This window comes from Protopterus annectens, chromosome 5.part0, assembly GCF_019279795.1.
Source record: "Protopterus annectens isolate FY-2018-M chromosome 5.part0, PAN1.0, whole genome shotgun sequence".
Lineage (NCBI taxonomy): Eukaryota > Metazoa > Chordata > Ceratodontiformes > Protopteridae > Protopterus > Protopterus annectens.
The window spans coordinates 1,580,361,502-1,580,376,294 of NC_056735.1; positions in this window are offsets into that span (position 1 = coordinate 1,580,361,502).

Here is a 14,793-nt window from a genome sequence, read left to right on the forward strand (position 1 = left end):
TAAAGAAGCCTCTAGGGCAGCTACTATGTTTATTGAGAGAGGCTACAATGAATGTAATGTTATGGATAGCCTCAATGAAGTATTTAATAAAAAGACTAAAATAAAAAATTCTGGGAATAAATATAGATATATTGGTCATATTGATAATAGATGTAATCAGGAGAAACTATTTTTTGTAACTAAATATACCAATTTTTCCTATATTGTTAATGGTATAATAAGAAAGTACTGGGATTTTGTAAAAAAAGAAATTAATTGACTTAAGAATGTGGAATTAGTTATATCATACAAAAGAGGTAAAAATATTCAAGATTTTTTAGTACATAGTATATTTAGAGAATCGAAAAGAACTATGTTACTTAATATTAATGAGATAGGAACTTTTCCTTGCAATAATTGTTCTATTTGTAAATATGTATGCACTGAGGTGAAAGAAATTAATGGAAAAAAATTCACCACTAGAGCTAAATATTCATGCTCTAGTATGGGAGTTATTTATGTTATCTTTTGCTCTTGTAAAAAATATTATATTGGTGAAACCAAGAGAGCTTTATCAAATAGAATAAAAGAACATGTGAGAGATGTAAGAAATAAAAAAATGAGTAGTCCTATTGCAGAACATTATAATAATGAACATCATGGTAATATGGATTGTATGAAGGTATCTGTATTAGAACTTGTTCCATTACATTTTAATAATGTTGTTTTTCAAAAAAATGTATTAAGACAAAAGGAATCTGTTCTTATTATGAAGTATAATACCTTGCATCCACATCGACTTAACAAGGAATGTAACTGGCAAAGTTTTAGTTAGTAGTTGTACCTTTAATTGTTTGAATTTTATTTAATTGATTAATTACTTAATTGTAGTAATTGATGAATTTTTTATATATATACTGTTTTGTATCTGTCTTATAACTTTTACTCTGTAAAGGCTGTGACCGAGGCGCTAGAGAAAGTTGGTCTGTTCATTAAATTTTATGAAAGTAGAGCTGTTACTCACTGGTATTTTTTGGTCGTTGCTTTATTCTGAACTTTTATAGTTGTGGTTATACTTGTCCTATTTATTGTTGTGGTGAGGTTTATATCTCTAGAGCATGTGGCTCTCCGGGATTTGTTTTTTTTTTGGGTGGAGCATGTCCATCAATTCTGGGTTGGACATGGCCTTGTATGTCAGGCAGAGATCACCTCTGAGTAAGCGGTATGCAACCGAGTACAGCTGGAGTTTCTTGAGTCAGGCTGCATGGGGCGTCTGTCTGAGGCCAGTAATCCTCTTGATGAAGTACTTTTGTGGTCTTTCCAGCTGTTGCAGGTGTCTTGTAAGGTACATCCTAAATGGGGCATTGTATTCTATGATGGGTCTAATGAGTGATGAGTAGAGAAGCACAATAACCTCTTTTGTTCTAGATGCAAACCCTTTTGTGATTAGGTGGGCCACATAGAAGGATTTTCTAACCACCTTGGCAATATGATTATCAAAGGAGAGATTACTATCTACCTGGGTCCTCAGATCCCTTATTACATTTTTTGTATTTAGGGGACTACCACCTATGTGGTAGTTTGCGGGTACTTTGTTTTTTCCAAAGTGGATGACTATGCACTTTTTGGCATTTAGCTTGAGTCCATGATTTTGACACAAGGTATCCGTCTCAATGAGACCCATCTGGAGGGTGTCTGTATCAGCTGGAGAATCAATTATGGCCCCTAGTTTGCAGTCATCTGCGAACTTGGTCAGCCATAGTCCTCCTATGCTTGCCTGTACCTTCTTAGAAGTATATACCAAACAGGAGGGGTCTTAGGACTGATCCCTGGGGGATGCCACTTGTAACTGGTTTAGAGTCGGACATACAGCCTGAAACTTTCACCATGTGGGTTATATCCAAGAGCCAGTTGGCAACCCATCTCATGATGTTGGGGTTTATGTTCAAGCTGGTGAGCTTGTCTATAACACTAGAATGGGGAATGGTGTTGAAAGCCTTTGCAAGGTCTAGGTAGGTTGTGTGGACCTCCTTTCCCTCATCTAATGCCTTGGTAACTGTCTCAAAGAAGTCCGCCAGGTTTAGGAGGCATGATCTGCCCTTAACAAAGCCAAACTGGGTAGGGTCCAAGGTTTGGAGGTTCCCAATGTCTCTGTTAATGAGTTCCATGATGATGCGTTCCATAGCCTTGCAGACCAGGCTAGTCAGGTTTATAGGGCAATAGCTCCCAGGGTCTGTTGTGGCTCCACCTTTGTGGAGTGGGATAACTGTTGCTGTGCGCCACTCTGTGGGTACGTAGCCTGTAGAGAGACTAAGTTTTAACAGTGTGTTTAGATGAGGCATTAGTTCATTTTGGAGCTCTTGTAAGACACAGCCTGGGACTCTGTCTGGTTCCATTGAAGTTGTGTTTTTGGCTTTGGATAGAGCTATTTTAACCTTTGTGTTGGTGATTGATGGGCCCCTACATTCTTCTGGTATGGTTATGGGCCCTTTAGGGGGTGAGAGTGGGGTGAAGTTTGCACTAAACTTGTCTGCCAGAATGTTGGCAATATCAGTCGGTTCAGTGTATTTTGTGCCATTCTGCACTAACTCAGAGCAGATCTGAGAGTCATTTGCCAGTGGGGACTGAGATTCATGTAGCTGGAGAGTACTGCAAGGCTCCACCAGATATATTAAGGCAGTGGAACCATGACTTGAGAATCCCAAACACATGCTCTATTATGATTCTGGTTTGTGCATGTGCCTCATTATGGAGTTCTTGTTCAGGTGTGTGTGCATTTCTGAGGGGTGTCATCAGCCACGGCTCTAGTGTGTAGTCAGCATCCCCCACTAGGTGGCCATATGGGATGTCCCCACTGGCAAATGACTGGTATAGCTGTGTCATATGCCAGATGTGGGAGTTGTGATAGCTTCCAGGGCTGCCAGCACACACATTCAAGATAATGCCCTGGGCATCACACACAACCTGGCAGTTGGAGGGGAAGCCCTTGCAGTTTATGTAGACCCTACCCAAGTCACTGGTTGGTGCTTTCATGTGTATGTGCATGGAGTCTATAGCACCCACTACCTCAGGGTATTCTGCTATTTGATGGAAGAGACGCATACTGCCGGTCAACACCTCACGGGTGTTGAGGAAATATATTTGTTCACTGGTATGTGCTGACATGGCATTCAGGAACTGGTGGAGTACCCTGAATGCTGATGCCTGTGAGATCTCCAAGATAGCCCCAGTTGCCCTTTGGAAGGTACCTGTGGCTAGTATTCTTAAGCATATACATACCTTGGTATCCCCTGGGATGGATTCCCCTCTTTTGGTTCTGTGTGTGAGGTGGGGCCAGCACAGCTGAACAATTTGCTGTAAGATGTCCCTGTCCACCCTATAGCGCTCCACTATCTCCAGCTCATGTAGGCCCTGGTAGGTTAGCCTGGGTCAGGACACTCTTTTCCTCCTCCTCACTGTGGGATTGTCATCAACATTTACTTTCTCACCACCCTCAGCCTCTTGCACATATTGATGTATAAGATTGACAGCAGCCCCTATCATTTTGTTAGTTTTGTCAGGTAAAATTTCCCCGTCTGTGTACACTGGTGATGTACAGTTTGTGGGAAAAAACAGAGTGAAAGGGGCTTGCATAATTTATAGTACTACGCTGGGCTGGACTGCTGCCTGTGTAATTGGCTTATTCTGATGCATTTCACCTGCCAGCTATACTAGTTCTCCTTGATTGCCTTCCTATTGCTGTTTTCCATTCCCATTGCCTTCCAGTTTAAGCCCCAAGGTACAGTTCACATACCTAATTTCCTGTTTTTTTTTTTTTTTTTTTTTTTTTAAACCCAGTGTGCAGTGCGGACACCCATTTAAGCAGGGAAACCAGGAAAACAGTGCTCAACAATGTGAGATACACCCCCTTCCTTAGCTCTGCTTAGGTAAGAGCAAACACGGGCCACAGGGCTCCAGTAAGTTTACACCAAGCATGACACACCCCCTACTGAAGTCATCCTCCTGTCCTGCTTACATGGCTTCCTATTCCTGCACCTGCACAATTAGGTGCAGGCTTCCAGTAGGTAAAAATCTGTGATTCAGTATAGGTCCCTTCATTTGCATACCCCAGTGTGCAGGTCCATAGTTACAATTCCCAAGCACACATTTTCCCCCAGGCAACCAGTGCTCCCTTGTCTTGTTTACATTCTGCCTGCCATTGACTATAATGGCAGAATGCATATTTCTGTTAAATGGCAGTTTTTCCCTTTTTTTTAATTTAATTTTATTTTTTTATTTTTATTTTTGGCACCCCGGTGTTTGCGCACTGCTACCTTTAGCTTAAACAGCCGAGATTGGCCAAATAAAATAAAAGTTTTATTTTTATAAAAAATTGTGTGGCTTTTAATGCCAATAATACATGCTTTTCACAAGTTGTCATGCCACCGTTTTGTCAGATGCAAAAATGTATTAGGATACTAGCCGAATACATTTTTGCACTGACACTGTTCTTATATGGAATCCGTTCAGCTTGCTGGATCACAAAATCACCTCATTTGCATGGTTTTCACCAGCAAATGAGATGATTTGCATCCTGAACAGAATTCTGTGCATGAACAGTATAGGGCAGTTTGTGCACGTGAAAACAGCCCTATGCTGGATCGCATGGCAGCCGTATTGCATGCAGGAGCAGCTATACTGTTCCTGCACAGAATTTGGCTGTTCGTGAATCTGGCCATAGAGTTTTCATTTTTCATTTTTCTCAAATACTAGGAAGTAAATGCAGTCTGCAATTTTCATTCTGGGGACAATTATTTCTTTACATGTCTGCTGGCTTGCAGCTATTCTAGATTACATTTGCAGGCTGTATATAAACATTTTTTAACATTTTTTTCATGTGGCATATTATCTAAAATGGAATAAAAGGGCTTTTAAAATCTTGTAATCCTCTAGGTGTTATGTTTATATTTTTCTTTTATATTTGTTAAATTAAAGTATATATTATTTTTAAGTAGCATAGACATTTTATGTTTACTTACATGTTGTTTAATGTTTCACATACAATATAAGTAACACTGGACATGTCTTCGGTAAAATTATCTAAATTTGCATCATCTCTTTAAGCCAAAATCTGATCTAGTAAATGTCTAATTGATCCTTTATAAGTAGTTTGGTTAATGGCTGCATCTTTGTCTACTGCCATTGGTTGGTTAACACTTCTCTGAGAAGAACTTACTTGACTATGTGTTAAAATTCTTAGGAATCATTTTGCAAAGTGGCTTGAGTAGATAAATCTCACAAATAATAAATAAGTATCAACCACTATCAAAGTAAATGTATAATAAGTAACCAGAAATGAGAAAAAATCAAGGAAGCCTGTATTATATCCCAACGCCTTGACTAGTATATATTGGTAACTGTCAACTCTCTTAGCACTTGCTTACACTCATCGTATGCCAAGAGGACTACTTTTAGGTGCATCTTACAGTAATCTAAATATAACTTAAATTAGTCAGCCTTCCATAAATGCCAAAAAATGCATAATAGTGGTGTTCTAGAAGACATATACCCCTTCATATTATGCATATGTATCATACCTACATGCAGTTAAAACATACCCATGGATATTAATTTGATATCTCAAATCTCATTTCTTATATATGCATACACACACACACACACACACACACACACACACACACATATATATATATATATATATATATATATATATATATATGAACATATATATATATATATATATATATATATATATATATATATATATATATATATATATATATATATATATATATATATATATATATATATATATATATATATATATATCATATATATATATATATATATATATATATATATATATATATATATATATATATTTTTAATAATTAATTATAGATTAATACTAGTTTCCTGTTTATTTATGCCTTAAATGTAGGGTGTTATTCATAGTAGTTACACATGTGTGTTAAGGAAATCTGAGCTGTTCACTTGTAAGTGCAGCAAAGGCATGATTCATAGAGGCCATTTATGCTAACACACTACACTTATGCAAATAAAGTAATAATGAAATGGTAATAAGAAATTATGTAAAATGTCATATGCTGTTAAAACATCCTACTGCCTTTTTGCAATTCAGGATGTGTTTCTGTGCAGTGTGCAGATTTGTTATAAAAAGTAGAACCTCACCTTTTCTACTTTGCAATCAACAAAGATGATATCTTCATGGCTAAAATTGTCTTTTCTCTGTTAGGATCCCCACCTGCTGCTGCATCATTTATCTACATAAAACAGCATGCAAAAGTAATATGCTGAAATTTGAGTCAGAAAACACTGTAATGAAAGTATTTCATCACAAATAAGTCAAAGATCTGAGTACTAAACTTTTCTGGTGACAAAACACCTATAGTCATATACACACACTGTAAGTGCAACTTCACCAAGCTAATTTTATGTTGTACTAACCTGCACAGCATCATCCAGAAATGCATAATCTCTAATCATTACATAATATTCCATTGATAATAGAGTGGTATACATTCCCTACCTTTTTTCTATTCATGCTTCCGTGATTTTTAATTTCTGAGTAACAATCATGGTAAAGCAATATGAATTCTGACAGCACAATACTTTGATCAAAATGCAGTACATCAGACTTCACTCACTTCAAACTATATACAAATATCCTTTATAGATAGTCTAGAAATGCAAAAAAGTATTGCAACCATTTATCTTCACGTTGTCATCAGTAATTCTCTATACATATCTGGTGCTACAGACATGAATTCCCATTTATAAATGATACTCATGTCATTATTATGAACATAAATCAACTACATCTGATATTCACATCAATGAAAAACACAATTCTCCCAGTAATAAGAGTTCCAGGGAAGTAAATAGTCTGGGAAGAAATAGACAGGCAATTGTTATGGCTAGGCTTGTATAGGCCCTAGGGCTGATAGCCTAGTACCAACCTATGAACCTATGAACCTATAAATCCAAGAATTAATAACCTTACTGCTAATTTTATCTTGCTTGATAAACTCCACACTTTCCCTAAACAGTTGCTACCTAACTCAGCTGATTCCAATTAAATATGGTGATATTAGTCTTATTTATGTAAAATCAGACTAATTTATGTGTTTTATATGCAAATTAGATTAAGTTACACTTATCTGTAGTGATCACAGTAATACGTGAGTACATCTGTCAAGAGATTCACTTAACTAGACTTCAGGTAGCTGTGATCAAGCTGAGGGAATTTTCATGTAGTATTTCATATGCACTTAAGGATTAACTTCAGAAAGCATACACATTTCATGAAAGTTGGTGTTTTTTAACAAAAGCTTTTGCATTTGCTTAGTTATCATGAATAACCAGTAGTTAGTTTATTTGCATATAGGCATAGCGGTGCTTTTTGTGAATAACAGCTACACAAGTGCAAACCTTGGGACTATGAATACCACCTTTAATTTAGCACCACAATTTTGTTAATATTCCCATTCATTTGTTACCGTCAAAGCCCTCCATATGTTGTTGTGTGAAATTCAGTAATAAAGGAATTATGCACCCAACCTGTCATGCCATTATGTAGTAAAGTGGGGGCAGGCATGTTTCCAGTAATCACTCATCCACACATTACAGTGCTATGATGCAGACTTTATAATATTGTACAATATAAAAATAATGTATGGTGGTCAAGTAATAGGGTGACAGTAATGTGAGCTACACTGTGCCCTGACAAAAAATGTCTGATACTTCATTTTAGTTTATATCAGCTGAACATTCTGTGTCATAGATGATGAAACACAGGCAAAAATTTTACAGAAGCTGTATAATTGTATCAATCAAGAGCAGCATTGCTATACCAACAAATCATTTTGGTAATGATCTCACAATAATAGCAAACAAACTACAATGTATTTTTATGTCCACACTTCACTCATGTGTACTTGTCCCAGCAGAAATCCATCTTTCTGAAAGGCCTGAGTAGGACAAGCACTTTTTACATGTGAGAAACATTATCCAAAATAAATTTCAACAGTATTTTATTATACTTTTTTTTCTCAAAAATTTTTTTATTAATTATATGAATAGCAAGACAATTAAAAGATTATACATAACAAGAAGGCATAAATGAACATATAACAATTCATCTAGTGATAACAACCTTCATGAGATTTTGATAAATTATTTAGAAATAAAACATACACCATATGTACACTATATACAAGTTAGGCAACCTGAAAAAAAAAAAAAAAAAAAAAAAAAAAAATGATTTAACATTAACTATTTAATATGTTTAAAATATTTTCTAACACAACCTTTCTAATAGCTTTTTTTTTTGGACTCCCACCTAAGTATCTTTGGGCATCAATAAATTTAAAAGCCATTTTCTGGAAAGTAACCCATTTTAATTTAGAACGATCAATCCAATTTTGTATTATATAAAGTTTTAGTAATGAGCAAATAAAAATGATAACATGAATATCAACTTTTGAAAGATGAATCAGTGGAATATGTAGAATAGCAAATTCCCACGTCAATGTGGATTTTTGATATCCCATTTTCTGCAGTCTGACTTTCAAAGATGTCCACAATCTGTGAGAAAAATGACAATACCATAGAATATGAAGGAGGTCTGCTTGGGGATGAGAACAGCATGAACACGAAGGGGACTTATTTGGGTTAAATTTATTTAATTTGATTGGGGTAAAGTAGGCATCATTATTAATCATTAATTGTGTGTATGCTAATTTTTTAAAAGGGATAAATTCCTTAGTGTGTCTAATAGCCAGGACTTTCTGAGATTCTGACAATTGGGGATTATAATTCAACCAAACATTAGATAAAATACAGTTGTGGTCCATCATTAAAGAATTAATTAATTTATATGAGTTTGAGAGCATTTTATCAGATGATGAAAGTATTTTGATAATCGTGTTAAGGTTTTTCAATTGTGAGTCTATAGGGACCAGACATACAAATTTGTTTTTAATTATTGCTCTTAGTTGTGTAAGAATTGGTGAGTAAATCCAGTTTACTTTCAATAACTTACGCCAGTCAGATAAAGGCAAGTCAAGATATTTCAAAACATCTCCTACTTTTAGATTTTTAATTAAAGGATAGTTTGTTAAGTTCAAAAGTTTATTGTCCAATAATATATTTGGGTTTAGATGAATTGGCTGAACATGGTGCAAGATCTTTTCTAGTTTACACATTTTGAGTAAGGTTTGGAAATCTCTAATCTTTTGTTTAAATACTGTAGATATATTTTTAATAAATAAACTATCCAGAGAGATAAAGGGAATAGCTTCAGGATTTAAATTATTAGAAATGACATAATTATACCATAATTTTATCCATAAAGAGTGATTTGGATAAGAAGTGTTATTGAATTTAGAGATAGTAAGAAGTTTATTGGATGAGACAATCAAATAATAGAGATAAAGATTAGGTAAACCCAAACCTCCCTTGTCCTTCGAAAATGCCAATCTAGAATAGGAAATTCTAACAGATTTAGGGAACCATATGCATTTTGCCAAAGCTTTATTTACAGACTCAAAAAAATTTTTTGAAATTATCTGATCAGATGATAATTGGTAAAGAAATTTAGGCAGAATATTCATTTTAATAATGGCCACCCTTGAAAGAAATGAAAGGTTTAGATGCTTCCATCTGTCCATATCAGACAATATAGAGTTCCATAATTTATTAATATTATTTTGAAAGGCAGATTTATTATTGTGTTCTAAGTTGATTCCTAAATATTTTATATTATAAGTAAACTGAAAATGATCGTCTGGAAACAAAAAAGATTTGTGTGCTAAATGATTTAAGGGAAAAATATGAGTTTTTGTAGAATTTAAAAGATAGTTGGAAACCAAAGAAAAATAATCAATAGAATTCATTATTTTTCTGTAATCAGATAATGCAGTTTGAAAGTAGATTACTAAATCATCCGCAAAAGCAGAGAAATGAATATTAGTATTAATAATTCTAGGGATGTTATGAAAAGTATTTTGAGTAATAAACAATAGCAAAGGTTCTAAATAAATGTTGAAAAGAAAAGGGGACAATGGACAACCCTGTCTTGTTCCTTTGGTGATCTTTATCGGAGCAGAAAATTGACCATTAATGTATAGTCTAGTAAACATATTCTTGTATAAAACTTTTAAAAAATTTATAAAGAATAAGGGAATATTAAAACATAACATAGTTTGAAATAGAAAGTTCCAACATACTCTGTCAAAGGCATTTGATGCATCTATAATCAAAGCATATATAGGGTTTGGATTTTTCTTAATGAGATGAAGTATAGTCTCTAAAGATAGAGTATTATCCCAAGCATGTCTCTGAGACATAAAACCTGATTGATCTGATGAGATAATTGAGGGTAAAATCCGTTTCAATCTGTTAGCCAGAATAGATGACAGAATCTTAATATCCACGTTAATTAAAGAAATGGGTCTATAATTTACTGGGTCAGATTTATCTTTATTATTTTTAGAATTAGAATGGTTTTGGATGTGTTCCAATGAATATCTGAGATATCATTAACTCTTATATGATTGTAAACTTTAAATAGAAAGGGAAGAACTGCCAATTTGAAAGTTTTGAAAAATTCTGGAGTAAAACCATCAGGTCCCGGAGATTTACCCAATTTAAGATTATCTATTGAATCCGAGATTTCTTGTACCGATATAGGGGTAGAAAGTAGTTTTTGCTGATTATCATTAAGTTTAGGGAACTGCAAAGAGTCTAAAAAGAATTTTGAGTGATTATCTTTAACAGAATTAGAAGAACCTGAATATAACTCAGTGTAAAGAGAGGTGAAAAGTTGAATAATCTCTTCATCAGTATTATATAATCTGTTATTATACGATAAAGATGTAATATTTGGATTTTTGAAGTTAACTTTAATAATTCTAGCTAACAATTTAGATGGAACCTGGGCCCACTCTGAATATGAAGCAAGTAGCTTTTGTTCAGCTAAGGAGAGGTTATTTTGGTGAAGCAGAATTAAATCTTTCTGACAATCAAAAATTTGTTTTTCTAAAGTAGCATCATAGTTCAGACTAAGATGATTTTCCAACGAAGAAATTCTTGATTTTAAGAATTCCTCTTTCTTAAAGTATTGTTTTTTGAAAAAAGCAGCTTTACTAATAAATAAACCTCTTAATCTTGCTTTACATGCAGCCCATTGTATGTCATAAGGAATGTCTGATGATTCAAGGCTATTCACCATTTCATTTAGGATTTCTGAAGCTTGTTTGCAAATATCCTCATTTGACAATAAGTTATTATTTAAGGTCCACTTATTAAACATAGTTTTATTTTTGATATTGGGTTTTATGTTCAATTTTAGTGAGATTCTTGAGTGATCCGAAAAGAATCTGGGTTCTGTAGTAAAGTCCACAATATATTTTGAAATATAATCTGAAATTAGAAAGAAGTCTAATCTGGACCACGAATGATAGCACTTAGAATAATAAGTATATATATCATTCTTGTTTATACTTTTAACAGTGCGGAGGGGATCTATTAAATTATATTCTGTCATCAAATCATTTATAGCCAGAGTAGATTGAAGATTATAGGTGACAGTGGAGCGGGAACGATCAATTACAGGGTTTATAACTGCATTCCAGTCACCACCCACTATAATATGATGATCCTTATAGGATGCAAGAATATTGTACATTTTTAAAATGAACAAATGTTGTGAATTACATGGGCCATATAGATTTAAAATGAATAAGGGTTTGTCCAAACCAACAATAGAAGCGGTAAATAGGCACCACCTCCCCTCATCATCAAATTTCTCATCAATAATATTCCCAATTAATTTTTGTTTAATGATTATAGCTACACCTCTGGAGTTAGATGAGTCACCTGAAGCTATAATCTTTTTGATCCATTTTTTTTAAACTCTTTATTCCAATCAATACGTGAAATATGGGTCTCTTGAATAAAACAAATGTTAGCCTGTGATTTAAAGATCATATGAAATAATAGTGACTTTTTCGCTTTATCTTGAATGCCTCTAACATTCCAAGAATCTAAAATTATGTCAACAGGCATATTCTACAAGTATATTCATTATTGATGCTATAAAAGTGAACTCAAGGTGCAAATCCAACACAACATTAAAAAGAAGAAGAAAAAAAATAAAAGAAAAAACAGTCTTTAAGTATTCAAGCAGGTCATCAAATAACATTTGTTGAAAAAAAAAGAAAAAAGGTTTTTCAAGAACCATAAAATGTATAATAATATCCTTTATCCTAACCCTAGTGCCTACCCACCAATCCCCCTGTGATAAAGGAAGAGCAGAAGAACATAAAAAAAACATTGTAATTATAGATAATAATAACCTCAAGTTAGAATACAAATTACTCAAAGGAAGCCTAACATAACATAAAGTCCGAGTAATACTACTAAAAATATATACAAAATTAACTAATTTCAAGACGCCCAATATGCTTAATCCCTACTTCTAATACTAATCTAAAGCTCCTATCCTTAAATTGAAATTTATAGTGATTAAATGTATTTCCTCAAGTATTTCAAGAGAAAGAGAAACAAGTAAATAATAAATAAATCACACTCTGCTTAACTAGAACACTCTATCATAAGAAGTAATACAATTAAAACTGAAAGATATGTAAGATAACATATATAATTATAACAAAACCAACTGGTAACATAATATAAGTAAATAAGCATTGCATTACTGAACTAAAGATAATAGTCATGCACTATCTACTGTACCTTCTTTAGTACTTTAGTGATAATTTCATTAATCAACATGACCATTAGTATGATAAAAGCACTAATACCTGTAGAATGAGTATTTAGTTATAGTTCAAATAAAGCAAAAAACAACTACCAAGCAACCATATCTCAAAATGAAAAACAATTCAGTCTGGAGATGCATCTATTAACTAGATAATAGTAGTACAGGAACTATTCAAAATGAAATATTATACGCTGTAAGGTTTTTAACACTAGTTATTATACATGAATAAAGTATAATTATATTATTAAATAGTAACTTAAACAGCATCATATATACTGGACTGAATGTACTACAATGTGCATACATATAATTTTAAATCTACTTTTTGAATATTTTACTAATGACTCTGTTAGGTTATGTAGCCATACTATTCTTCTAAGCTATAGATATAACATAGCAAAACAGCATGAAAAGACAAGGCTTTTAAAGTAAACATTTTGAAAATCTAATTAAAACAGAAACAAGCAAGCTAAATGCAGTAGATCTAAGGGCTTAAATATATACAGGTAGATTCAGCTAATCATATTAAAGATAGTTATTTCAAACCTTTCAAATAAGTAAAGGCTTTCTTAAACATAAACTACTAATCATAAATATCACATCCAGCCTCTGAGAAGAAAGAGAGCAGAGAATAGAAAGAACATGAAACTTTCATATGAACAGGTATACTCTGTAACATTTGTCAAATTAAACACTTCAGCATCGTATAAAATATTGTATGAAAAAATATTCTAAATAGGAAAATATGTTCATTTCTTTACACATCCTTTAGAATTTTAATATATAAAACTAACCTGTTCATTTGTTTCCAGAAACATTTTCACTCTGCTTTATGAAAGTAGCAGCTTGCTTTGAAGTCATGCAGTCACACTAAAAGTCACTGAATATATTATGTGACATGAATCTGTTTAAATTTAAAAAGCAACCTTCATTTATGAAGAGAAAACACTTTAAATAATAGCCAGATCTCCTAAAAAGTTAGTGCTATTGAATGCTTGTTGAAAACAAGCAGACTTGTGTATTTGAAACTGTCCTTCTTTCCTCACAAATGATGACATCACCATCCATCTCAGAGAGACTGTAGTGTGCGCATGTTCATGCAGAGCATCAGCTGGAACTCTGAGGGGAAGATTTTCTTGCTAGAATGTTGAGATGGAATGTTTTTCCCTCCAAAAATCATTTAGCTTACACAGAAAGCTGTAACTCAAAAGCTTGTAGTAAAATTAACATATTATCTATTTACACAGCAAGCATATGTGAGAGAAAGAGAAAAAAGTAAATACAGCAATTTAAATGCTTCTATTAATCCACACAAATCTAACAAGCATAAATCCTGTCACTGCACACTGTCACACCAAATCCATCATGTGTAAATTACATGACAAGTTCTTAAGCTAATATAATTATGTCACACCAGAATTACAAATCATGTAACACAAATACTGTCAGAGTAAAGAAAAGAAAAGATCAAACCTTTTTGTAGTTCTTTAACAGTAGAATATTAAGATACAGTGTCAGGAAGCTTTTTAAATGTTTTAAGAAAAATGTCTTTTGCATCTTTAGGATCTGAACATACAAACCTTTTGTCATTAGCTGTGAAAGACAAGGTATTAGGATAAGCCATTCGAAATCTAATCCCTCTTTTTATCAAGTCAGCACAATAGGAGGCTAGTTTTTGTCTATTTAATTTGATCTGTGCAGGAAGATCTTGAGAAAATGATAGTTTGTGAGACTTCCATATGAATTGTTTCTTTGTTTTAGCAGTTTCTAGGATCTGGAAAGTGTCTTGAAAGTTTAGTAACTTAGTATAAATTAACCTTGGTGTGTAAGAATCTTGCTTTGTACGCAGTGCTCTGTGTGCTCTCTCTACAATTATAGATTTTGAAGAAGCTTCACAATTTAACAGTGTTTCAAAGATATTTTTAGTCACAGATAACAAGTTTTTATTGTCATAAGATTCAGGTAAACCACGAATAATGATGTTATTTCTTCGACTCCTGGCTTCCAGA